Source organism: Netta rufina (assembly GCF_964035555.1).
Source record: "Netta rufina genome assembly, chromosome: 20".
NCBI classification, from domain to species: Eukaryota; Metazoa; Chordata; class Aves; order Anseriformes; family Anatidae; genus Netta; species Netta rufina.
This window is the reverse complement of record NC_140144.1, coordinates 12,345,434-12,370,906: the sequence shown is the minus strand read 5'-3', so window position 1 is coordinate 12,370,906 and position 25,473 is coordinate 12,345,434. Positions and strand designations below refer to the sequence as shown.

Genomic DNA, 25,473 nt, shown 5'->3' with positions numbered 1-25,473 from the left:
GCTTGCATTATGGTCTTGTCACCTGGTGTCATACCATAAACTTTTCTAAATTTTATGGATAAATGGAGTGACAAACCATAGTTTGACAAATGGACCAACGTACTTTTAGAAACAATGGGATGGGCCACTGAGTATATGAAGGGAACAGGATTTAACTTGTGTCTAGCCATCTTAGACAACTGATATACAAGATATTTCAGTTAGCAAAACAGCTGAGAATGAAGTGGGGCAAGAGCCCAGCCAAGAACAAAGATTCCCCCGAGGTCCCAGAAACATTACCTATGACTGACATCAACTATGTAATCTGTGACAGTTCTGCTAGTTTTGCCGAATGTGTGACATCTACATATGGCATAGTAATGCTTTTTCACAGAAAAGCTGAATTAATGCTGCATGCAGATTATATAAAGATATATTAAACTCTGAACTTCTCCATGAATCTTCATGCAGGTTGTAGCAGAAAGGCAGGTCTCTTAGTTAAGGCATGGGATATGGTTTTGACACTTACCTTTCAGGAATACTCTCCTGAATATTATAACACTCAAAATGCTGTTGAAAGTTAAAATACAGCAGCTGAAAGTCTGAATAAAAAAAAAAAAAATCAGAATAAGAATCAGAATCTTATTACCCATGTTAATGCAAACTGAAAACACATACAAATAGTACTTCAACAAGGCCAAGTGCCAGCTCCTGCACCTGGGGCGCAATAACCCCAAGCAGAGCTACAGGCTGGGAGATGAGTGGTTGGAAATCTGCCTGGCAGAGAAGGACATGGAAGCATTGGTTTGATGGTCAGCTGAATATGAGCCAGCAGTGTGCTCAGGTGGCCAAGATGGCCAACAGCATCCTGGCTTGTATAAGAAGCAGTGTGGCCAGCAGGTCTAGGGAAGTGATTGTCCCACTGTACTTGGCTCTGGTGAGGCTGCACCTTGAGTACTGTGTTCAGTTTTGGGCCCCTCACTACAAGAAGGACATGGAGGTGCTTGAGAGAGTCCAGAGAAGGGCAACGAAGCTGGTGAGGGGTCTGGAGAACAAGTCTTATGAGGAGTGGCTGAGGGAGCTGGGCTTGTTCAGACTGGAGAAAAGGAGGCTCAGGGGCGACCTTATTGCTCTCTATAGGTACAATAAAGGAGGCTGTAGCCTTAATAATCATACTTCAGTTGTTCATACAATTTAACTCCCACTGTATACTAGAGTTAGAGAAGCCAAAGAAATAAAATTATTCCTGTTGCAAAACAGTGTGGATCAATAATTGATTTTCATCCAGTTGATGGGAATACCTGAAAAAAATGAGATATCGAGTCTGTTTTTCTGTTTTTCAGGGCAGTTTTTTTTTCTAATTCCCCACAGAATGAAAAACTATTCTTTTCCCTGTACAAAAAAATGTAGGCTTACATGTATTGCACCCAGAAGGGTCAATCCTTCACAGGATTAAATTATCTCTTACTTCCAAAACACACAGCAAAACATTTGAGACTAAAGCACAAGACCTGTTACTCTGTGTCATATAGGATGCTTTCAGTTTAAAAGCAGAACAAGTTTTCCCCAACAGATCTGTTACAGCTCTTGAACTGATTTACCAAACAAATGGGTTCTAGACTTTAAAAAAACAAACTCAGCAGCAGTGTGCCTGTGCAGTGCTGTGCTGTACTGATGGCATTTCCCTGTAAGTCATGCATTTCAGGTAATACTCAGTAGTTTCTGCCAATATTTCCTGTCAGTCTGCAATGTGAATTGTCCTTCAATCCACAAGTAATGCATCATGATACCAAGTCTTTCTCACTGTGGAATTCACAGGCAGACTCATCGGCTCTATCACCCTACAGTGTTTTTTGCTGTTTTCATCCATTTTTTCTGGACAAATCCCTGCTCTAAAGAATCTCATCTTCAGGTACCAAGGTAACAGGGGAATGCAAAAAGTACCACGAATGAGCATGAAGAAACCCACCAGCAGAGTGTAGAGTAGTCTGACAGCTGTCACAGGACCTGCCTTAACACTATCAGAGGCCGAGGGTTTCCATTTGGTTTGGTCCAGGATACTGGTAGGGTCTAAATAACGATCACTGTTTCTGACCTGTAGAAAAATTCATGAGAACTTCACAGTTAAATGTTAGCATGAGTCTTCTCATTTTGTCTTTTCCAGATGCATGTATCAGCTGTAGGAGTGAATTTGTGGAGGTCCAAAAAGGATCCTTTGCTTTGCTTATAGAAGTCTTTTCTACTCATCCTGACTAAGCAGATGTGAGGAGGCAGCAGAAGGCAAGAGAAGAGGTGGGGACCAGTGGGGCTGTTCACTTTGTGTTCTTTGGGGAGATCTAATTTTACTCTTCTCAGAAGAGCAAGTTAAACTCAAGTGGAATTAAAGGTGAGACTTTTTTTTTTTTTTTTTTTTTTTTAAGTCTTTCAAGCAGGTATATTAATAACCCATGAACTCAGTGTTGCTGGAGGGAACAGGGGCTTGGAATATTTCAAGAGTCAGAGGGAGATTTAAAGGGTGTGTGGATAACCACAGCATCCAGAATAGAAGAAAAAGATACAGTCCTCCACCCTCAGGCCAGATACCATGCTAGGAGATGGAAGGAGGCTTCACTGTGGGACAGTGATCAGGAGGGTCTTCTTACTGGCTGTGTTGTCCAGGGTTGAAGGAAGCAGCCTCTGACCCCACTTTACCTAGCTTTATCTGTCTATTACAAACATTACGTCTTTACCTTTATCTGTCTATTGCAAACAATTCAAAACATCTAAAAACTCAATAGTAAGGTAAATTACTTGTGGTGCTAATGAAAATATCATGCTAATTACCTTCTCCGGTTACAATGCACCCTTATTTGCAACAGACAATATAAAAAGGATTTGTGATTAATAATCCAGAGACCTACCTTGCCCAGGGAGCTCTGGGACTGTCTTTTCTGCTACTTCTTTCTTTCTACCCTCCACCCAAGTTTCCACATTCTTGTTTATACACAGTTTTACTGCATATGATTAGATGCATGAGTAATATTCTTGATAGAATGTATGTATGTACATTCTCTTTCCTCAGAGGCCATATCCTGCCCTGATTTGTGTCATCTCCTGGGAATATATCTCAGTGTTATGGACAGCTCAGAAATTAATTGCAGATGTTACAAAAAAAATATAGGAAATAAATACAACAAGTAAGAGAAAATGAGCATTTCTCTATAAGTTTCTCAGTCACAGGAACATCATAATTCTAGTAATGAAATACACAACAAGAAGCATAAAGTTGCAGATTTAGTGTTAATAGGATATAGAAACGAAAAAGAAATCCTTATCATTACCAATCATAAAATATTATTAAAATGGTATTGTTAGTTTATGTTAGAACATTTGTCTTTTAAAATTTAAATTTTGGAAGACTTTCACAGTTATGTTTCACAGTTTTGTACATACAGTCACTTGCACACCTAAATACAGATAAATCTTTAAATAAAAAATAAAAATGGTTGTATGGAGTCTGAGAATATTCAGTGGAAAAAAAAAATCAAAAAACACTTGAATGGTGTCAAATTGTTCCAATGAAAGCCACTGTTAAGCTGCAACATTCCATTTGTCATTTTCATGATTTTTGTTAATTTACTGATGTACATACCACTGTTAGTTCACTGAACTTATTAGTATTACTAGTTTAGTAAACTGAAACTGAATGTGAGCATATGTAGAAAAGATTTGTTTCTGCATAAGCTGCAAAGGAAACAGTTTTTCTGTTATTGTTGTCGTTTTTTTGTTGTTGTTGTTTGTTTTCCCTAATCAGATCAACTGCAAAGCATTCTTATTTTAGTGATAATATAAAAGTCGTGTATTTCTGTAGAAGCGAAGTATCATACTATATAGTGTTGCCAGTGTGATTTCATGTATCTTTGTTGGACTTAGTATTCTGGTTTTGACTCCTTGAAATACTTCAGCGTATAATGATACTTACATTTTATGAAAAATGTTAAGCCTTAAAATAACTAATTTTCATTCTTTAAATCATTAGAGAAATATCTATTTTAATACCAAACATTTCAAAATAATTATGTTTACTGCTCTTCATAGCTGCACTCAGATTTAAGTTTAGCTTGTAAAGCTAAAGCAAGGTTTAAAGCAAGAAAGAAATACGAATCTTGTTAGATCAAATGAAGACTAAATACTCCTAAATTAGATAATTCCCCTAAATTATTAGTGATAGCAAATGTTCAGATTCTTCCTCTCTTGTCATCATTGCTTTGCCCCCTCCCCCCCCCCCTTAGATAATAGAATTTGATTTCAGTATGTAATAGAAATGCATCTGGGAAAATTAATTTCAAAAACCTATGAAACTAGATGTGTAATGTTGCCACGTAGTCATTCAAGAGCAAAAATTCTTAATATAGAATTAGAGCAATAAATCAAGGGGCTTTGTCACAGTTTCTTATCATGCTACTACTCCAAACAGGAACACTCACTCCATATAGTGCAGAAGAACTGAGTTCTGAATATTGCAATATATGGCATTTTAAACAGCCCTTCTTTCTTTTAATTTTTCATCAATACAAAGCTGTGATTCTGTGCTTCTATCTATATGACTCACCTTAAATTACACTGCATTTACCCAGAAAAGATTGTAAGCTCTAAGGAAAATAATTTAATTAAACTATATGTTTTCTAAAATAGTGCATAAACCAAAAACACTGTGAGAAGAGCAGTAGCAGTTAAAAAGAAAAATAAGGGAACTAAATATGCTTTTTTACATTCAAATTTTCTTCTTCAATACTCACTCATCTCTTTAAGATACATTCAAATGTAATTTGAATTGTGGCTGATTACTTTACAATTATCTAATAATAAAGTGAACTTCAGCAGATAATGCATTTTTAAATCCTTATCTCTTTATCAATGTGCAGTTTAGCTTCTAACAGCAGGTAAACTAGCATTCTGATTAGACAATTTTCAGAAAACTTAATTTCTGATATTTCTGTATTCTAAAACATCTAAATAGTAGATTTAATTTCTAAAAATGAATTAATTTTGTTAACTTACTGGGTGAAAAAAGCAATAAAATAGCCACTATTTCAGCTTTAAAGATGTTTACAGCTTCATTTTTTGTCTTGCTTAGTTTCTCAAACAAGATATATGAAGTATTTTTTTTTGTCTCTCATTCTTCAACCTGAATTGAATATTTGTTCCTATTGAATCAGATTCCTCAAAGTCTGTAATAAGCTAATTCTTTGTTAATTTTAACATGGGTGAACTTAATTTTTCAGTGTACAGAGGAGCTTATGGTAAGTAGTTATTAAGTTTAATAGAAAATCTAGGGAGTAAAATTTATGAAGAAATGTGGCCAAAAGGATTTAAAATGCAGAATACTTAGGGCATTGATAACCAGTAAATCCTTTTCTATTCTCTGATTAGCTACAGCAGCTGGTGATTCTTCAGTTTACAGGTACAGTATCAGTAGCATAGCATTTATTTTGTGACAAAGGAATATAAGTTGCCTTGGAGATTTTTAATTAACTCTTCTCCTATAGCTGTGTCTGCTTATCATTTCAGTAGTTATTTAAGCTTCACATCAGATTTTGGATATTGTTCTTCAGAAATGTCTTTTTAGCCTCCCCAAATTAGCATTTCAGCAAAGTAGTGTTTCCATAGTGCACCACTCATTCCACTTTTCTTTTTTTTTTTTTTAAAAAGGTACAGTTAGCATTGACAACCATTAACACAGACTTGAAAATTGCAGGAATCTTAAAGAGGGAACTTGCATGAATTCTGCAACCAAAACAAATTAATATTCTTATTCTGAACAAGAGAAGTCATAGTAATTACTTTTCCATCTTTAATTAGACTAAGATCCTTCTTTACAACTTTTTATTATTTGTTTCCTCTCAATAAATTAAGGTGTTTATAAAATTTTTGGAGAGCATGATATTATTCAGACTAACTTATTTGATGCAGTATTATTCATTTAGCAAATAATTTTACCTTGCAGAATCAACCTAACTAGCTCATTGCCATTTTGGAATGGCTAATTCTCTAAACAAATGGGGTAAATACATATCATTATTTTTTTGAATATTAATGTAAGAGAGTAAAGTTTTTAGAGACAGAGAGTGCTGCTGACGACACTAACATCCCTAGATGTCAGAAAATTTTTCCCTATACTGCTATTTTTAGAAGTATGAAATTTATTGGCATCAGACCTGTTAATATCATTCAACTAGCAGCCAGGGTTTAGGATTTATTTATTTATTTCAGATGGATTATAAATGCTATAAATGTTTCCAAGAATATAGAATTGGAAGCTTTTCCAATCCAGAAAATGAAGGGGTGAGTTTAAGTAAATATGATTTACAGATACAGGGTTAATGCCATAAGCTAGAGGGAGCTCCACCACAACGAAATACAAAGGTTTGGCTTCATTTATAATGTGCTTTCCTGGCTTTGTCTGCTTCTGAACATAAAAGACCCAGTTTTATTGCAGATATTATCTACACAATTCTGCAATATGAATGTTATTGTTTAAACTGTTGCTGAAACATAAAACAGCTGAAACCCTCCACGAACACCATATTTATGCCAAACCTTTTGACAAATATACAGTCAGCAGTCACTGGTTGTATTTTCTTTTTGTTTACCTTCACTGTCTTTGTCTTCATCATAATACTCAGCCATCTTTAATGAAAACACATCCTCTGTAAATCCAGAGTGCAGATATGCTTTAGGAACTGATCTTGTACCCTTAATTGTGTAAGGTAATGTCCATCAGGTGTGAAAGAATTTTAGACAACCCCCCCTGCAGACTCTAATATCCTCCTCCTTCAATTATTTCACAGTGCTCTTTCCAAAGTAATTTACATCATCAATTCAACTTACTGAAAATCTGTTTAAGTCCACAACTGGGCTTAAAAAGTGATCAGCAAAGTGAGGTTAGTATGACCTGCTTGTAAAGAAGGTGTGACTATTATGTAATAAACTAGAATATTAATAATCTGCATCCAGGAGAATGAGCATCCTGGGCACAAAGCAATCCATTAAAAGTCCAATAATTCTATACTAAGCTTGTTACCCATTCTGTAGTATTGGCAAAAGGACAGTATTTCTCCACTGTTATTATTAGATACAATTTCAGTACGAGAATTATTTTATTTTTTCTGTTTTATTTGCATCTCTACCTTACCTTTGTGCACTGAAATTTCCTAGCCTACCTTTGAGGTTCTTCTTGCTTACCTTCTGCTCCTTGATCTAAGCAGATGGTATTGCTCTAGTCATACAGATAATAAGAATTCACCTAATATCTTCTCATTGATTTTGGCTAATGAAATACCACTTCACAGAGAAAACAACAGCTAAAACCATCAGGCAGGGTCATGGCTGAGTGAATGAACTTTATTTTTTTCTATACAGGATGTGTAATTCATGCTGAATCATTTATTAATTTAATTAGGTGTCTCATATTTGTAGAATACCCACAAACGAAAGATGATATTCCAGTTTTTAGAAACCTTTTTTTTTTTTCCTTTTGTGAGCTTTCAAAACTTTAAAATGTAATTGACCAGCTCTCCTGTCCTCCTCCATTGCACAATGAAGTGTTAGTCACAGTATTCTCTGATCAGAAAATAGGAATAAGATTTCCAAACAACATTGCTGTAAATTTTCTCCAAGTATAAATTTAAAAGTGGGTTTCAGTAGAAGCTGTGAATAATACTTCAACATTTGCTGTGTATCAGCCTTAAACTTAAAACCTACTATGCTTAACCTCATTTCTGGAGAAAGGAGATAAGGATTAGGACTGGGTCTGGTGTCAGTGGTAGGTACAGTGGCTCAGGGAATTGTTTTGTTCTACAAAACCATTTTCTCCTTTGTTTCCACCAGGAGTAAAGATAGTGATCCAATCATCACATGAATCTGCAACATGGCCTCTTATTCTGGGTAACAGGACGGGCACTACCCTCTGGTTTTGAACCTTGTGACAAACAGATGGCTGTTAATAAAGCTTATGGGTACTGGTTCATTTGATTCAGCAATGACAGAAAGAAAATTGCATGACTGAAGTCCCAGCATTCACATAGTTAGTTTCTCAGAGCCATAAAAACAAGTAACTGAACCTTAAAACAATATATAGTTATTAATATTAAGTATGTTTCTTTCTCAATTTCTGAAGAGTGCTTGAATGAGAAAAAAAGGATGTCTTTGTCTTCCTTATTTCTGCTTCTTTGATAGGTTATGGCAAATTCCCTGAGTTATTCCTTTCACATAGGTATCCAACTGTGCAGCATTTTTTATGAATCTGTAATTAAAAAAAATATATATATATTTTTAATTTTCATTTATTTATTTATTTTACATCTTTGAATATCTGGAAGAACCTAGAAGTTACCGTATGAAACCCAAAATGTTTAAGATCTCTAAGTGGTTTGCTAAATCTGCTGCTTATGCAGACACAGACTCCCTCTTCCTAGGAAATTATGTTAACCAAAATTGTCATTAAAAAAATCAATGGAGACTTCTCTGAGATAGTTAAAACAAGAAGGTTAAATGAAGGCTCAAGTTTGGGTTGAGTATCTTGAGTTGGAGACACCACCTTATATAGAATTGTAGAATAACCCGAGTTGGAAGGGACCCATCAGGATCATCGAGTCCAACTCCTAGCTCCACACAGGTCTACCCAGAAATTCAGACCATGTGACTAAGTGCACAGTCCAAACACTTCTTTAACTCGAACAGGCTTGGTGCTGTGACTATATCCCTGGGGAGCCTTTCCCAGTGCGCAGCAACCCTCTTAGTGAAGAACCTCTTCCTGGTATCCAGCCTGAACCTCCCCTGTTGCAGCTTGATGTCAGCCTTACATATATATATATATCTGTATGTATATCAGCCTTAAGCAGTTTGGAAATTCAAGTATTGTGTTGCACTGGTGCATTTTTTAACTTTCCATAGTGGCTGGGGTTTGGACATCAGTCTTATTTATGCAGGTGTCTAATGACTGGAGAAAAAAAGTAAACTCTATTAAGTGTGGGAGAGGAACCCTCCAACACATTTGCAGCTTCAGCTGAAGCTATGTCTGGGTTCCTCACAAGCTCCATCTTGTGAGGATACTTAAGATTAAGATTAGTGATCTTAGTAAGATATTGACTGGTTCCAAAATCTTTATAAACATATCACCTAAAAAGTCTGTACTAAGAAACTTAGTAACACTATCACCATCGTGATTATTAGACACTGTTCCTGACATCACTGAGGACTAGCATGCATAATGAAATCAGAGTTCTATAGAATATTGTTTTCAGGAATTAAGCTTTCGAGACCAGATCAATAAGATACGTGCAGCAGATCTATTTTGCATCACAGGTTTGCAGTTTTGGTATGGAAAAGAAATAAAGATCTACCATGACTTTTCAGGAATATCAGTTTAGGAACTCAGGTGCAAGAAATACAGTATAGAATTAGAGCCTTTATTGTCACTATTTCAGGAGAAACAAAGTATTCTTTAGCAGCTTTCCTGCCTTTCTTTCCTTCTGTTTATCTCTTTATAGGCTTTTCAATTTATTTGTTGATAGAAGTTTATTTTTTGCAAAGTAATTTGCTTCTTCATTGCTACCAAGTCAACTACATTCAAGCAAAAATGGAAACCTGTGTGTTTCTCTTCCAGAAGTTTTGCCTTGTAATTACCCTGGTCATATCCCTGTACGTCCACACTTCTACACCATTTTTGCTGAAAAGATGATCGTGGTGAGTAAATTCATGGAAATTTCTGGATATCCTACTTCTTAGAGACTACGTATAGCAGAGATACATGCTTCACTGGCAGTTCTTGAGTAACCTGTCTTTTCTTCATTATGTCATGCTTGTAGACTGCACCCCAGTTACTTTGACAAGCAAAGCATAGGGTAGTCACAGAAATATCCTCCCTGCTGGCTGCTACCATTGGGATACTTAGATGAGTTGGGGAAGTTCAGATGAGCTCCTGTAAGCAAAAAGTAACTGCAAGTTTAGTAGTTACAGGGTTGTCTTACTGATACAAATATGCTTTCATTTATAACTGAAAACACAAACTTCATAAAATGTTGTTATAATTGGGAATCTTGTTTTAATGTGAACTGATAAGAGTATTCTGCCTTAGGTAGCTTGGGCCACTCACAAAGGTGACCAAACTGATTTGCCAGTCCAATCAACACCTCATTCAATTTGGAACTCCCCTGATTCACCTAACACTTACTTTAAAAAACATTGCTGTTTGCAATCAGCATTGTAGAAATAGTGATGTCAGGTTTCCCCTTGCTTTTTCTTTGTATCTTTTGAGCCTTAAGTACACACAAATCACTGAAAAACCTGAGAGGAGTGTTGATGTATATTATTTTGCACAATGAGGTTTGTTGCAGTACCTAGGAGAGTCAGCATTAATATTGTTGGCCATTTCCCTTCATGGATAACCTGTAAAAGTCAAAGACTAGAAACAAGTTCTGAGATGTTGGAGATTCAGTCTTTTCCTTAACTTGAAACTCATTAACAAATTCCAGATTTTAGCTGGATATAATTTTACTTTGAACAGGAAAAAAAAAAAAAAAAAAAAAGCCTTCAGTTGTCTTTGGATAGCCATTGATAGTCTCAGCAGAGAAAACACTATGTTTGATCTTGCACCGTTGTCAGATCAAGATAACATTGCTGAGCTTGATTCAGACCTTTGCTGACACTATAGTTTATACTTTGGTATTACAATGATTATAAATAAGATCATATTTGGATCCCAACTAGCAAATGAAGAAAAAGCCAAAATAGTTTCTGTAGATCCTAGTAGATAAGGAGAGTTAAGGTGAAATAAATAACTCACAGTCTGGCATTTTCAGTCTGTGTAGCCCTCGCAAGCCTTTCATCTTGGAGGTAATGAGAACCTTACAAGGCATCTTAAGGTGATAATTGGACCAAGGATTTCCAGGTGGAAAAAGTGATTGCTTGGCTAAAGAGTATGATGTTTTGTGATGCAGAAGAGTAAGAGACTTATGATAGCTCTTTGTTCAGGTGAAGTTTAGGAGATTTCTTGATTAGAGTTCAAGCCAACAAAAAAAAATATTAAATGCCTGCTTAATGCAGTATGCATTATGACAAGGGGAAAAATGCAATGCTCGTGGTGCTCTTGAATTATTTAATGATCCTGAGCATAATTACCAGGCTGTCTCAAGTAATATGTAATTCTTCTCGAATTATATTGCATTTACTCTCTAATTGCAAAGTGGATAGAAAGCTAAATGGGTCCTTGTAATAAAGTGATGCAGTGTTTAGAAGCCTTGTCCAGTATGATTCAAACAACTAGAAAAAAAAAAAAAAAAGAAAAGAAAAGGAAAAAAAAATGACCCAAAACAATTCTCCTGTTCCTGGGTAATGAAGAAATTTAAAAAGTATGATGTTCACTCTTTTGGAATTAGGACTTTTTTTTTTGTTCCCCCCCCCCCCCCCCCTTTTTTTGCCTGTCTGTACTGGTACCATTGCATTCTATTTTTCCACGATGCATTTATTATATGGCACTTTCTGCCCTGGGAAACTGGAGAAATCCATGTATGGTAGATGTTGCACCAAAGATATGGAATGCTTCCTGTCTCTGATTCACAGGAAGGCAGTTCATGGGTGAGTACCAACAATGTTTTTATGTTTGTTTGTTTTTGGTTTTGTTTTGTTTTGTTTTACTGTAGACGGTTTAATATTTCCATTTTCCTGGAGGAAAAAAAAGTGGTGAGTCCATGTTCTAACCATGATGGTATATCTTCACATACTATACTTTGATACTTGGTGGGGAAATAAAAATCATTTTATTTCCAAAAGTCAGCTATACCAGGAAGAGGTAGTTGTTTTTACAGGAAAGATTAGATCTTTTTTTAGGATCTTCAGACCCTATTCATATTCATTCAACTTTGGTTGGGACCCTTGGTTTAGTACAGAATAGAGGGTCAGGGTCCCAAAGCACTATTCTGCTCACATGCAGACCTTTCTGCATGCAGGGTGGTACAGCTCTGTTCCTAATCCTGGTGGAAGTTGATAAAAGTTTTAGCAGTGATGTTAGCAATTGCAGGACGAGTATTTAAGGTTACCTGCATATGAGACAGATCTTCACCTTGTGGGCGTTAATGGAAAGACCATTATCTGCTTCGGTGGGTTCCCAAGCAGGTCTTGTATGAGTGGCAGGTCCTTGTCAATAAGTATGCAAGAAATGTTTATCCTTCTGAGAACTCTGACTACAGAACTGGCATTAGTTTGCAGGTCAGGGCACTTGTTTCCAGCAAAATGTCTGAACTTGTTTCTTAAAGGATTTTAAGTTCTGTAACACAAAAGCAAAGCGCTTATTAATTTGTAAATATTCTTAAAGATCACATGAGAAAAAAGCATTTCTTTTGAAAATATTTTTTTCTTTCCCTCTCCCAACTTGAAATAAACTATCATACTTTCTAATGTAGCTGTTCTAAAGAAAAACATGTTTTGGTCAGAAGTATCAAAACAAAACTGGTTCTTTCTCAATAAATTAGGATTGCTTACACAAAAGTGTACTAACGTCTGTCCTGAGACTACCTCCTCGTTCTGCTGTATCCCCTTAAGATATGTTGGAAAAGCAGAATGTGGTATCACAGTGCTGTGCCTCTAATAATCATTAAAGACTATTTAAGAGAGAATTTCTCAGATAAAATTTGTTTTGGCTTTATTTGCTATTTAATATTAAGTATTTCAATATTAATAAGTTATATTAATAACTTCTTACTGGCTTGATGAACAAACATGAAAGAAGCAATTCTTAGAATTTGTAATCAAAGCACAAATGATAGCCATCATTTCTGTGTCACAGTAATGAATAGCTAGAGGAAGCAATATAGTCTGAAAGGCTTTCTGAATGTTAAGTGTAGAGTTAGCTGGTCAACAGTCTTCAGTTTGTTTTCTTGGTTTGCTGAGAAATCCTGCTCAGCATCTTTGCAAACTGCCTAAAAACAATAAAAGAAGCTTTTTAACTGTGTTTGTTTCTTTGGCATATATGATACTGCCTTAGCCTTCTGATACAACCACTTGGGATGCAGCATTCATAATGTAGGTTTCCTGTCATACTGGCACCTAGCAGGTTGCCATAGTGACAGACATAAGAAACATTACTTTAGAAATGTTGCTTTATTAGAGTTAAAGTGCATTTTAAAAAAAGGATCAAATTTCAAGTTACTCCCTCTGTTTTATACAGGAATAAGCAGGATTATTGGTTTCTACTAATAGTTGTTTTGAACTTGCCCATCCCCAAACAAATACATTTAAAAATATGTTGCAGTATACTGTATGTGCTTTGCACTAGTTTTTAGTAAAATAGACCAACATTCCCCAATTTTTCTCTCTAACAGTACACACATACACATATTACTGCTTTGCTATATTTAAAAGTGGCTCTGCTTTCAAATAGAAGTGCTAAGTCACTGCCTTCTTTGACATGCCGTATCTTTTATTTATAAGGAATATCTTACTTCAGACTCCATCTATTTTGTTCACATTAATGTAGAAGAGACACAGAGGAGGACATCTGGGGAGATTTCTGAAGTATTCATGACTATGTTATGTTCCAAGAAATTAATCAAATAACAAGCATTGTGCAAGCAACAGAGCCGCCTAGCAGGTCTGTGCTGAGCAAATCTCTAAGAACTAAGATGGGCTTCCCCACACGAACATGAAGCCTATGGAGATTCAAGCTGAAAAACTCATCAGCCATGCTATCGTCCTGCAGTGCAGATACCATCACACAGCTGGGTCAGCCCTGGGGCTATCAGCATCCCACTTCTCCACTGATTAAACCTATCCCCGCTATTTTGCCTAATAAATAATATTAAAGGATGCACTCATGAGGAGGAGGGGCTGGGGCACATCTTAGAAAAAGGTGAATTGAAGGTATGCAGGAGAAATGTTTAGCCCCCTGAGAGCATTCTGGCTGCAGGGCTCCCCTTCTCTGCAAATGCAGGTGAGTGAGTGTTTATGACGCCTGACAGGCATGGTCATACAGACACAGGATGCCCTGCTGCCCTTCTTACGTGCATGTAGCACCAGCAGGGTTGTCTGCCAGCTAGTGAAAAGCATTCTTACCTGAAGTATTACTGAAATACCTAAAGTATTTCATTCTTGCTATTTAAAACTGTACATTAGAGATGATGTACAGTGCTGTACATGACCTAGTTCTGTTCATCCAGAGAAGCAACTGCATTTCTGTGCACCTCATGCAGGCAGTCATGACTGCAGTCAAGTGTAAAATCTTCACCTTCTTTCAAGTTACACCTTTCCATTCTCTGTTAAATGTCACTTTGCTGTACACAACCAGTAAGCGGTTAAACCAGTTTAAAGTACAGTTCGTACCCCACAACCATTGCCAGTTCTGCATTTAAAACACTCGATTTTGAACCTAGAAGAAGAAGCCTATGTTACTCCAATAGCTGAAAGCTGTCCTATAAGGAAATTGCATTACAGAACTATTGACAATTATTAATAATATTATGATATTATTAATATTCCATGTAATATTGCCATGTAATATGTAATATTGCCAGTTGATTGCCTAACAAAAGAGGAATACACTATAAAAAGTTCCTACTACTTTTTGAAACAGCATAGATCTAGATTTAGATTTTACAGCTTGTTCTTTGACATCCTTTGCTTTCCATTTCTGTAACTCATAAACAGAGACAATTTCTTTTGGAGATGACTGCAAAGGATAGATGTAGTATTCAAATCCTGTACATCTAATTATCTGTGTACTAATAGCTTATAATAACTGGTCACAAAGTAAAGTGCTTACTTCAAACCTATACAGTGTACTCCTGAAACATACAGTCCAAGTCAGATCCCTTCTTAAGAGGATAGCCTTAACGTTTTAACAGCTCTTTTCTTCCCAGCTGCTGTGAGCCCTTGTTCTCCAGGCTGGGAACTCTGAGTTACTCTAAAATTCCCTCAGTGCACCCCATGCTGTGAACACTAATAGTCTTCCTCTTAGGGAGATTAGACTTATTTTAGAGTTGCTCATTCCTCATCTTTCTACTTAAGCATACCTGGATCTATTTCCATTTATTTAACACAGAACTTCAAGTACCCCTACAAGCAATAAGCACTATCACTGGATGAATTATTGTCTTGGATAATTTTATTTTCCCATCTGTCAGTTAGCAAGTGGACAAAGAACTAAATTAAAGCGTAATGCTCTGTGTTATGAATTGTCATTTAAAAAAATAATACAACTATCTATTAAAGTAAAATTCATCATGGTTTTCCTTTGAAGAGAGACTGTACAAGTTTCCACAGTGAAGCATAGAAAAACTAATACCATTCCACCTCAGTCCCTTCAAAAGATTGTCAGTAAAATTGGTGGTTTGTCCAAAAAAGAATCATAAGATCCTGAATGTGCAGGAGTTGAACCCTGGTTCCTGATCTCAGTTTCATACCTCTCATGCTAATATTGGTTATATGAATGTAAACTGAAGAAAGTTTGGTAAAGTCACAGAGATATGAAACTTTGCATATGTTAAGGACTGGGGCCAAGGGCTCGCATCCAAACTCCATAATTTTGGTTTAATTCAGACCTATCAGCACCATTATTTAAGTGGTTATCACTAGGCAGCTGTATACTGAGATAACAAATGACTAACATAAAGGTAGGGAGTGGAGTAGTAAGAAGTATTTTTTCTACAATAACTCGATTTTAGTATGATTGTTTTGATTTCCAAGACATGTCAGAAAAAAAAAAAAAAAAAAAAGTTATAAAAAGAATATGGGGTTCTGGCTAATTTAAAAGACAGAAAGAGAATTTAGCTTGGATACACTAAAATAAATTAATTTTTTTGTGGGACCTTGGAGAAGATTCTGATTCAATGGGCAATCAGCTGAATTTACACTAAAGCAGCATGTAAACTGAGGTATTTGGACATATCTTTGCGGCTTTTCATTATACCTTAGGTTAAAAAGCAAGCAAGCAGTTAGCTGCCTGTGCAGTGCTGTGAGTGGGACTCTCTGGGTGGATGCTGGGAGCCTTTGCAGGATCTCACCTTTGAACATTTGAGCAACAACTCATACAGCATTTTCTATTTTTTATATGCATCAGAGCAATTATTTAGGCTCAGTGAGCCATTTCTTACTTTTAATTGCATCAAAACTGGTCTCTTACATAGTACTGAGGTTTAAGGAAATACCACACAGTTGTTAGTGGTGATGTACTGCAGTCCCTTATTTGTATATATTATGATATACATGACCCGAGTCTCACTTAACACACAGATGGGAAGATGCTAACTTCACTTAATATATTTTAATGTCATTTTACTATGTAGTCCCATGTATAAACTACTTTACAACTTCTCACAACTTCTCAACTGTAATCTGAATACAGAGGTTAATGTTTTTGTTTGTTTGTTTGTTTTTTGGTTTTGTTTTTTTTTTGGGGGGTGGGGTGGGGTGGGAGGAGAGGTGAGATAGGGTGTGTGTGTAGGGTGAGGTTTTAAACACAGTGCCACAGGGACTGCCATCATGTCAGTATGATGAAGTGACTAAAATAGTCATTGAGAAAACTGCACAGGAGTGTTTCCTATTGCCATTGTATTCAGGCAACACTTACACAGTTCAGCAGTATTTCAGGTAGTTATTTGTAGCAGTAGGGAAAGCTCAATCCTGAGAGCAATTGGTCTTCATACAAAATCTTAAATTCCTTCAGTAAAGATGGAGTACGCTAACATGATTTTGACATGGCACTAGAAAAGAGTAAAAATAATTAACATGGGGAAAACATCCCCATTTTCTCGTGAAGAAGAGACTGAAACCCTCTTCTAATGAAACTTTAAAAGTATGAGTAAAAATAAGAGCAGGAACCTGGCATGGAGCACTGAAGACCATGCAGTTTCAGCATGGCACAGGCAAAAATAGTGGGAAATGTCTGCAGCTGTGATTGTAGGTAAACATTGGTGGTTCTTCTGAAAGGTGGTCCCTGATTTGAATGCTCATGAATTAGGTGGATGCAGAGATAAAGGGCATAATTTTCTGAAGATTACACCAAATCCTGTGGAAGAAAATGTGCATCAGGAGTAGTTACAACATCAGTGTGCTGCAAAGAGCACACTGAATTTGGCATTCGGAAAGACGAAGGTAGCTAAGGATCTAGCTATTAAGCTTGAGTCAAATTGGTGACCTGGCTTTTCTCAGGTGTGGGAAAAGGTGTGGAAGGAAGCAACATGTGACAGACTTTTTATCAGGTGGTATTCTGTATAACCTCATGCAAACAGTGTCTTTTCTTTCCTTACATCCCTGCATGAAGCCATGCATTTGTGGTTTGCTGTGTAATTAGTTTTTGTGCTGAGAGAAGACAAGAGAACTTCTTGTTGGATGGATTAAAGGGATCTGCGCTCTACAGCATTTGAGTGACAAGAACCATGTCAGACCAGTCTGCTGTCAAGCTGAGGATAAGTAACAGAGCAGTTTGCTCTGTCAGAGAGAGACAAGTTTTCCCACTTATGAATGGCAAGAGACAGGCATAAACTAGCCCATTCAAAGAGCAGCCATAGGTGACTGGGTCAAAACAACTGGAGCAGAGCTGATAGAAGTAAGTCCTGTAAGCAAAGAGCACAATTCCTCTTTGGCTTAGTGGAAGTTCTCCAGCTGAGACGTGTATCTTCCCAACAGGAGAATCAGAAAATGATGTCAGGTCTAAATGGGGGAAGGGGAAGAAACAGGTACAAGCTTTGAGCAAATATTTCCTGCATTGTGGACACTAATTTGGAGTAGAATTTACATTGCAATATTCAGTAACAGTAATTCTTGTATAGTAAAAGAAGAGGGAAAGTATATTGATAAAATATGATGACAAAAACAGAGTTCCCTTTGCCTTTGGCTCAGTGTGAATGTATCTGAAATTCAACCTTCAAGTCAACCAGCAGCTGAACCAGAATAAACGATGAGGAAATGAGTGAGAGATTCTCTTTTTGGCTTTTAGTTGCCAGGAGTTTTGCTAACAACAAATGTCAGTTCAGCAGAAAGCATGAGAGTGCTATAGAGAGATTGAATATACACTGGGCTTGTGCTACTGCTACTTATCCCCTTAGAAGTCCCCACAAATGGGGAAAGCTCAATGATGGTCTACTTGGATTTCTGAATTTCTCAATCCTGCTTATTGCATTAAGATTAATGTCCAAAATAGTTGGTTCTCAGTTTCACAGACTCTCACAGCATGCCAGCAGCATCAATTATTTGAAGTCCATATCCTTCAAGTGCAGTAGAAGTAAGCTGCTGAGGAAGGGATACTTCCAGTTTCGATTTGTAGAATTAATTCCATGCTGGGAAAAAAACTTCCTCTAAAGTGGAATTGTACTTATGTTCTGAAATCTGGAAACAAATCAAATATACATTTCCTACCTCTAGTTTGTATAAAACTAGATACATTTTACTGAAAATTTTTGCTGAATATGGAGATTGCTACCTTGAAATTATATGTTAAACAATAACTTACTAAACAACAGGCTTTGGCTAATAATTTCATCGCAAAAGACTGGAAAAAGAACACACAAGCTCTCATCTCATGGCATTTCCGTTTCTGCAGTCCTGCCTATTGGAAGTGCGATTTAGTGCTCCTCTTGCTCTCCTCTTGTCTACATGTATTTGAGATCAGGAGTACTGACATGTGCATGAAAAAATGGTATGAAAACAGTAACATCTGGGGAAGATGAAGGAAGAAAGCTAGAAACCTTTAGATGTTGCTACAGAGAATTGTTATTTTTCAGGAAATGGGCTACTACTACTATAAAAGGGCGAGGAGAAAGGAGACACAAGAAGTTTCTCTAGTGACATTAGTCATGTCACTTCGTAATCAGCTTGTTTTCTTTCAGCTTTTACCTCTTAGTGTGTTTGGGAGAGGTGGATGAATGCAGATGCTTGTGCAGTCTTGCATGAGAGCTAATACTGAGAAAACTTTAGAACAGTCATGCCTGTCTGTAGCTCCATTGCCTGCTGTTCAGTCATTGATTCATGCTTCTTTTCAGAGATGTCAAATTTTACTGTGTAAAACATGAACAAATCTATAGTGACTCTACACAAAAGCAGAACATATCCAAATGTGCTGGCAGGAGCTACAGGGTTAAAATTAGTAGGCAGAAGGATGTCTACTGTGTCTTCTCCACTACAGCCAGCCACCTGCACTTGGTAGTGCAAAGCATGCTTAGGGCTGGGCTTGGGTACACTGAGCTTCCCCCTTCATCCCATGAAGCACTGGCATTGCATCTTTGCCATGGTTTGAAGATTGTGTCCAGCTCTCTGTGGGGCAACTCTTTGCATTCTTTCCCTCTGCACATGTGCAATTACAGGCACAGACTACTATGTCAAATAAGCATCTGTAGCTATAAAATTATCACCAGAGCTTAGACTGCAGATGTGCTGTGACTACATCTGACCACGGGGACTGGTATAGTCTCATCATTACCTTCTGTCTGCAGATCTTTTTATGATCTTTACCTGTTGTGAATCATTGTATACCTAGATTGTCAGCTTTTCAGGGACAATAATGATGGCAACATCAGTAAAGCTGCAGTTTACATGGATTAATGTGTGGTAGAAAGATGTGTGCCAAAGCAATGGTGAAACTACTGTGAAATGCGTGAGGAGTAATAGGGCAAACAGGGCAAAGAAAGTGATTTAAATGCCCCAAAGAGAAATGAACAGCTGTGCAATACTGACGCAGGAGATGAGGAAATAAATCATTTGGTGATGATCAACAAAATGATGGCAAGAAAATAACCAGCAGGGTGACCACAAAACCAGACATGTGCAAAGGGCCAGACTCAGAATAGCAGCAGTATAACCATTTGGTCAATAGTAACAGTGTTGAAGTTGAGAATTGCATGCAAAGCTTTTAGAGCATATATAACCCATAAAATCATAAAATCTACAGTCTCTGTTTACAAAGTGACAATTGTCTTCTCTTTCTTTCTCTCTCTTTCTCTCTCTTTCTCGCTATCCACCTTACTCTACGACTCTGAAATGCAGACAAGTTAGCACAAGAACATCAGAGAAACAAAAAATCATTAATCAACAATACCTTCCAGCTATTATGCTTATAAGTGTCAAGACAAAAATAATGAGTAATGATTTTCTGCAACACATTTTCACAAATGGTTTTTAAAAAATATCAGCTTTTCTGGACCACACTTTTTCTCCAGCTGAAAGACATGAACATGTTAAAACACAGTAGTGTTTTAATGGACCTATAAAATGTAAAAAAAGGATGAAAGATCTAGGAAGATCTTGTCTATAGTGACTTCAAACTCAACGGCAGCAAGAAGCCAATATGGCAGATTCAAGTGACTAATTGGGAAAGACTTTCACACACCAGTTAGAACCCAGAGAAAAGGGCTTCTGCATTCATTTGTCATGTTGTGGAGTAGCCAAAACTCAAGAATCAGCCATTTTGACAGTCTTGTAACTCACAGAAGCCTTTGAAAACAGAAATTCATGATGGTCAACTGCAACTAGAACTTTTATTTTTCCATGAATACTTGGTGCATTTAGTTGTCTCAATTTAAGAAAATCTTTCAGATTTTCTGGCCAAGAACTCAAACAGAAGGCATGCAGGCATCTGATATTTTCCTGTTGTTGGATATTTGCAATATGATGCAAATATTGCCTACATCCTGCTTCTGTTATTGCCTTGTTATTATTTGAAAATAGAATTTCTTATTAAAATTCTACACATCAGGAATTTCTTCATTGCATTTAAGATGAACAAACACCTCAGAAATAGTATCATTATAAAGGGCCAAAGTGTTTGCTTTGTAAAACATTATCTTAACGGGGAAAAAAAAAGGGTGGGGGGGGGGGAGGATAGGTCAAACAAACTTTTACAGAACTCCCATAACTGGAAAATCGTCAGCCCATTTCAGTAAAATGATCTTACATTCATATTATCAGCTGAGATAACAGTTACTAACATTCTGTAAATTTTAATGCTTGCATTTTATACTCTTAAGGCATAGCAGTAGGAAGGGAAATGGACAGCTAAGAAGCTGTACCTTGATGTGGTCTTTTGTTAAGACTTTAATGACTGTGTACTGCCCATTTGGAGACAGGAGCAGTAGCTGCATGTTGCAATGGTCTCAGCCTTGGCAGGTGCAGTGTGGGGGATCCGCTGCTGTCCGCCAGGCCCAGACTCTGCCACAACAGTAGACCATGGCCTGACCATGACAGCCAGAGATGCCAGTGGCAGTGGTACACAGGCACAACTTTGGAAGCAGATGTGGTGTTTCTTGAGAGCAGGAGGTGTGTGACACAACCATGCTTATCTGTGAATTCTACTGCACAGCAAAGCCATTGCCTGTAATGTTCCCCAACAATTCTTTTGGAACATTTTGCTTTGTGAAATGTCACTCCTTCATTCCCTACTGCAGTCAAGGATCCTATGTCCTTATCTTGACATTAAAGAAATGGATTTAATTGTCAGTCCTCTAAAACAAGCGTTTAATTCCATTCTATGGGGAATAAAGACACTCTTAAATAATTGAGCAGCTAAGAGATTGGTTATTTCTGTTTTCATTGCCCATATTGATTTAAGTGTAGTTAATCCTTTCAAATACCCATGTCACACAGGGCCCGATGGCTCTCTTTAGGGCAATATTGTTCCTCTGGCTAGATTATTGGACATCAAGCATTGTAATGCCACAATAAATCCTTCATATGGGCTGTTCTTTTCAAAGAGAAGTACCAGATGGGGACTTTGCCTCTTACATTAAACTCTTGGTTTTACTAGTCAGAAGTTGGGTTTGTGAATAATTTTCATTAAATTTTCTTTTGTGTCTCATAAAAGCTACCTCTACAACAGTGTCATTAAATAATCACAAGTCCAATTAAACAGGCATGTGGACATAAAACAAACCAGGGTGTTCCCCTCACTGCAAATTAAATATAGTTGTGTGTAAAATAATCTCGTTTGGGATATAAACCAGTATAGAGCTTGTGGAATAGATTTTTCAGGTACAGAAGTAAGTATGTCTGAAGCCAAGAATTAACATACATGTTTTTCAAGTCATTGCAAGGTTACTCACTTCTAGTTATGTCCTATATCTGTCTATCTACCTTGAGTTCATAGAATCATAGAAAGGCTTGGGTTGGAAGGGACCTAAAATGTCAGCTAGGGGATCTTAAAGGGATCTTAAAGATCTTCCCTGCCAAAGGCAGGGACACAACCCACTAGATCAGGTTGCTCAGGGTCTCATCCTACCTGGTCTTGAACATCTCCAGGGATAGGGTATCCACACATTCTCTGGGCAACCTGTTCCAGTGCCTCACCACTCTCTAAGTGAAGGTTTTCCACCTAACCTCTAATCTAAATCTCCCCTCTTTTAGTTTAAACCATTCTCCCTTGTCCTGTCATTATCTGACAAAACAAAAATTTGCTCTCCATCTTTAAGTGCCCTTTTAAGTACTGAAAAGCTGCAATAAGGTCACCCGAGAGCCTTCTCTTCTTTAGGCTGAACAACTCCAGCTCTTTCAGCCTTTCTTCATAGGAGGGCTGCTCCAGTCCTCTGATCATCTTTGTGGCCCTCTGCTGGACCTATTCTAACAGATGAAATTCCTTCTTGTGCTGGGAACCCCAGACCTGGACGCAGTACTCCAAGTGGGGCCTCAGAAGGGCAGAGTAGCAGGGGACAATTCCCTCCCTTCACCTGCTGGCCACTCCTCTGTTGATGCAGCCCAGGATGCATTGGGCATTCTGGCCTGCAAGCACACACTGCTGGCTCATGTCAAGCTTTTCATCCACTAGAACCACCAAGTCCTTCTCTACAGGGCTTCTCTCAATGAGTTCTATTTTGAAAATGAGTTTATTTTGCATTCCTTATTTTTCCATGTTAGCTATTTCTTTGTGAGCTTTGTTCCCTAGCTATGGCCCATATCTTAAACTTTTCTACCCAGGAACAGGCTGGGCCATTGAGATACAAGGCTGGCTGCAAGTAGGTTGGACCTGGTACTTAGGGACATGGCTTTGTGGGTGACATTGGTAGTAGGGTGATGGTTGAACCAGATGATCTTGATTTCAACCTTAATGATTCTATGATTCTAGGTGAGTGCAACAGCAGGCAAAAAGATTTATGGTATTTCCCTCCAGTAGTAATTTTATTGTAAGCTCTGTTGTACAGGTAAGAAGCAGCAGCATGACAACTCAGAGAAGTACAGTCATTATGTACCTTTTTCATGCCACAAATGGAAGCAAAATGAACAGTTGGTATTTCAAATGTCTAGATATCCATGAGACAGTTGACTTCAATGTTTCCGGTAGTAATTATTTCAGCAGTCTGATAAAAATCATCTCTACTGCACATTCAATATAGAAAAATATATTCACTGTCCTTTCCTGCCTGTTGATATAACCCAGAATTTTCCACCATGTTCGCAATGTATTTTCCATGTACTATTCCACATTCCTGAGCAGCAGGTAAGCAGTGCATTGCTGGGTGGTTGCTGTTGGAGGTATGTGATGAATGAGATCAAAGGCTGCTTAGTTTCAGACAGCCCAGATCTCAGCAGTTACTCTGGATATGCCAGCTGGGGCTCTCTGCATGGAGTGACAAGGTGGTGGGAACACTTCTCTGCTGGGACCTGCTCTTCCTTCCCTCCATCCCAAAGGGAAAGCTCTACTGTATACAGCAACTGTTTACACCTGTCTCTTTCTAACTTATTTTTAACACATTGGCAAAATCTGCACTTTGCTCCCTGCATCAGAAATGTCCAGGACATGCATGAACCATCCTACCCCAAATGCTACTTCTCTGTGCTGTTCCCACAGATAACAAGCACAACTTTACACTGACCAGTTAAATGGCTAGTACCATGCAGGTATGCACACAGGAAAAACAGGACCAAAGCTTGACTTTCTGATATCCCTGTGGTAGTGGGCAACAGAGCTAACAGCAGATTAACCAGGCGTAGTTCTCATCTCACTGACAGGGCACTATAGACCACTGAAATTTTCCTCTGGATCTATTATATCGAAATATAAGATAATGTTTCTACTTAAATTCTTGATAATCAGCCAAGAGCACTAAAGTCCTGGCCAGCTGGCCAGTTCAAAAGACATTGCTCTCTCCTCTTCTAATTTAAGTTTTATCACAGCATTACTTTAGAAGCAGCAATAGCAGGACCAGGGTTCATAGTATCCATTCAGGTTTCAGTCTGCAATGTGGGAAGTGAGTGACTCTAATATCAATGATCTTGAAGCTACCTGCACCAGTTCACCTTTACATTAACTTAGGAAAAAAAAAATGTATATATATTTAATTTATTGATAAGAAATTCAGTTTTTATGGCTTTTTTTTTTTTTTTTTTTTTTTTTTAGTGACCAGATGTGTACTTGAATTTCCTGAATTTTATGTATCATCTGGATGAAGCATCTGGATCCACCTCATTGTGTAGCCTTTACTGACACAAAATATTTTGGACTGGCAGGTAAAGGAAACCAGAATCAGCTGGTAGTGTTCAGCTTGCTCCAAAGCCTGTTGGATTGCCCTTAATGACTACATTAAGCTGATCGGAAGCAGAGGGAAGCTGGTAGCTATGCAAGATACTGGACTTGCTTTCTGATCCCAGCTCAGTCAGAGTGCTATTTTCCTATATCTCTGTGAGCAGTGAATTCTCACTTGGACTCATCCAGGAGACAGAAATGTTTCTGTGTATGGAACTGGAAACATGGTCATTACTCAGCTAAAAAAATGTATCTGCCACTGGTGGAACCTGGAAGAACAACAAACTCACATTTCTATGGACTCCTAGCAAAACATAACCTGTTTTTTTTTCCCTGAAGATAAAGATAAATTTTCACAGACACAACGCAGCCACACTGTATTTATAGCTGCAGATGGCTGCTCTTTCCCCTTAGCCTCACAAGTATGTATATTAAACAATAGGAAACTCTGCAGAGGTGTTTTTCTTTGTTTTGTTGTATGTGAGCCTGTCATTTATGCACACCCTCTATGGAAAATATCCCCTCCCTTTTCTGCCATTTGAATGATGTTTCCCTTCAGGGGTATTCTTCTCTGAAAAGTCAAATTAATGTGTTCTGTGTGGTGTAGCATACAACAAATGCCATGAACTCCTCCCCTCAAGCAAGCTGAACAATCCCTGCAGACCTGTGCAGGCATCACAGGCCCATTCTTAATATTCCAGAAGTGACTTTTACAATTGAATGGGTTATATGGTATGTTGTGTGCTAGCAGTGTCACTGGCACTGTCAGAGTACAGCATCTTGATTTGATTGCACCAAATATCCTAATGTCAGAAAATGCATGGGAAATAGCGGCTGGGTTTGTTCAGTGCCCTAAATTAACATGCATAACTGGAAGTGATCAGAGGAGCATCTTGAAGATGATGCAATGGTGTTGATGTTGGCCAAGATGAACACTCAGAAGATCCATGTTGTCTGGAAACCTTCTCAGCACAGATAACATTTCCAAAAGTGTATCACACCAGATTTCTACTTTTCTT

General features: G+C 37.6%; 1 long non-coding RNA gene across 1 annotated transcript in view; it reads left to right on the top strand.

Annotated features, from left to right (window-relative positions):
• Nucleotides 1-24,746, top strand: part of LOC311217037 — a 30,315-nt gene extending 5,569 nt beyond the window's left edge. The window contains exons 2-4 of the long non-coding RNA XR_014619000.1: nucleotides 2,144-2,365; nucleotides 9,626-9,705; nucleotides 24,329-24,746. This is a non-coding gene — a long non-coding RNA (uncharacterized lncRNA). The remainder of the gene's footprint in view (nucleotides 1-2,143; nucleotides 2,366-9,625; nucleotides 9,706-24,328) is intronic.
• The last annotated feature ends 727 nt before the right edge of the window (nucleotides 24,747-25,473 follow it).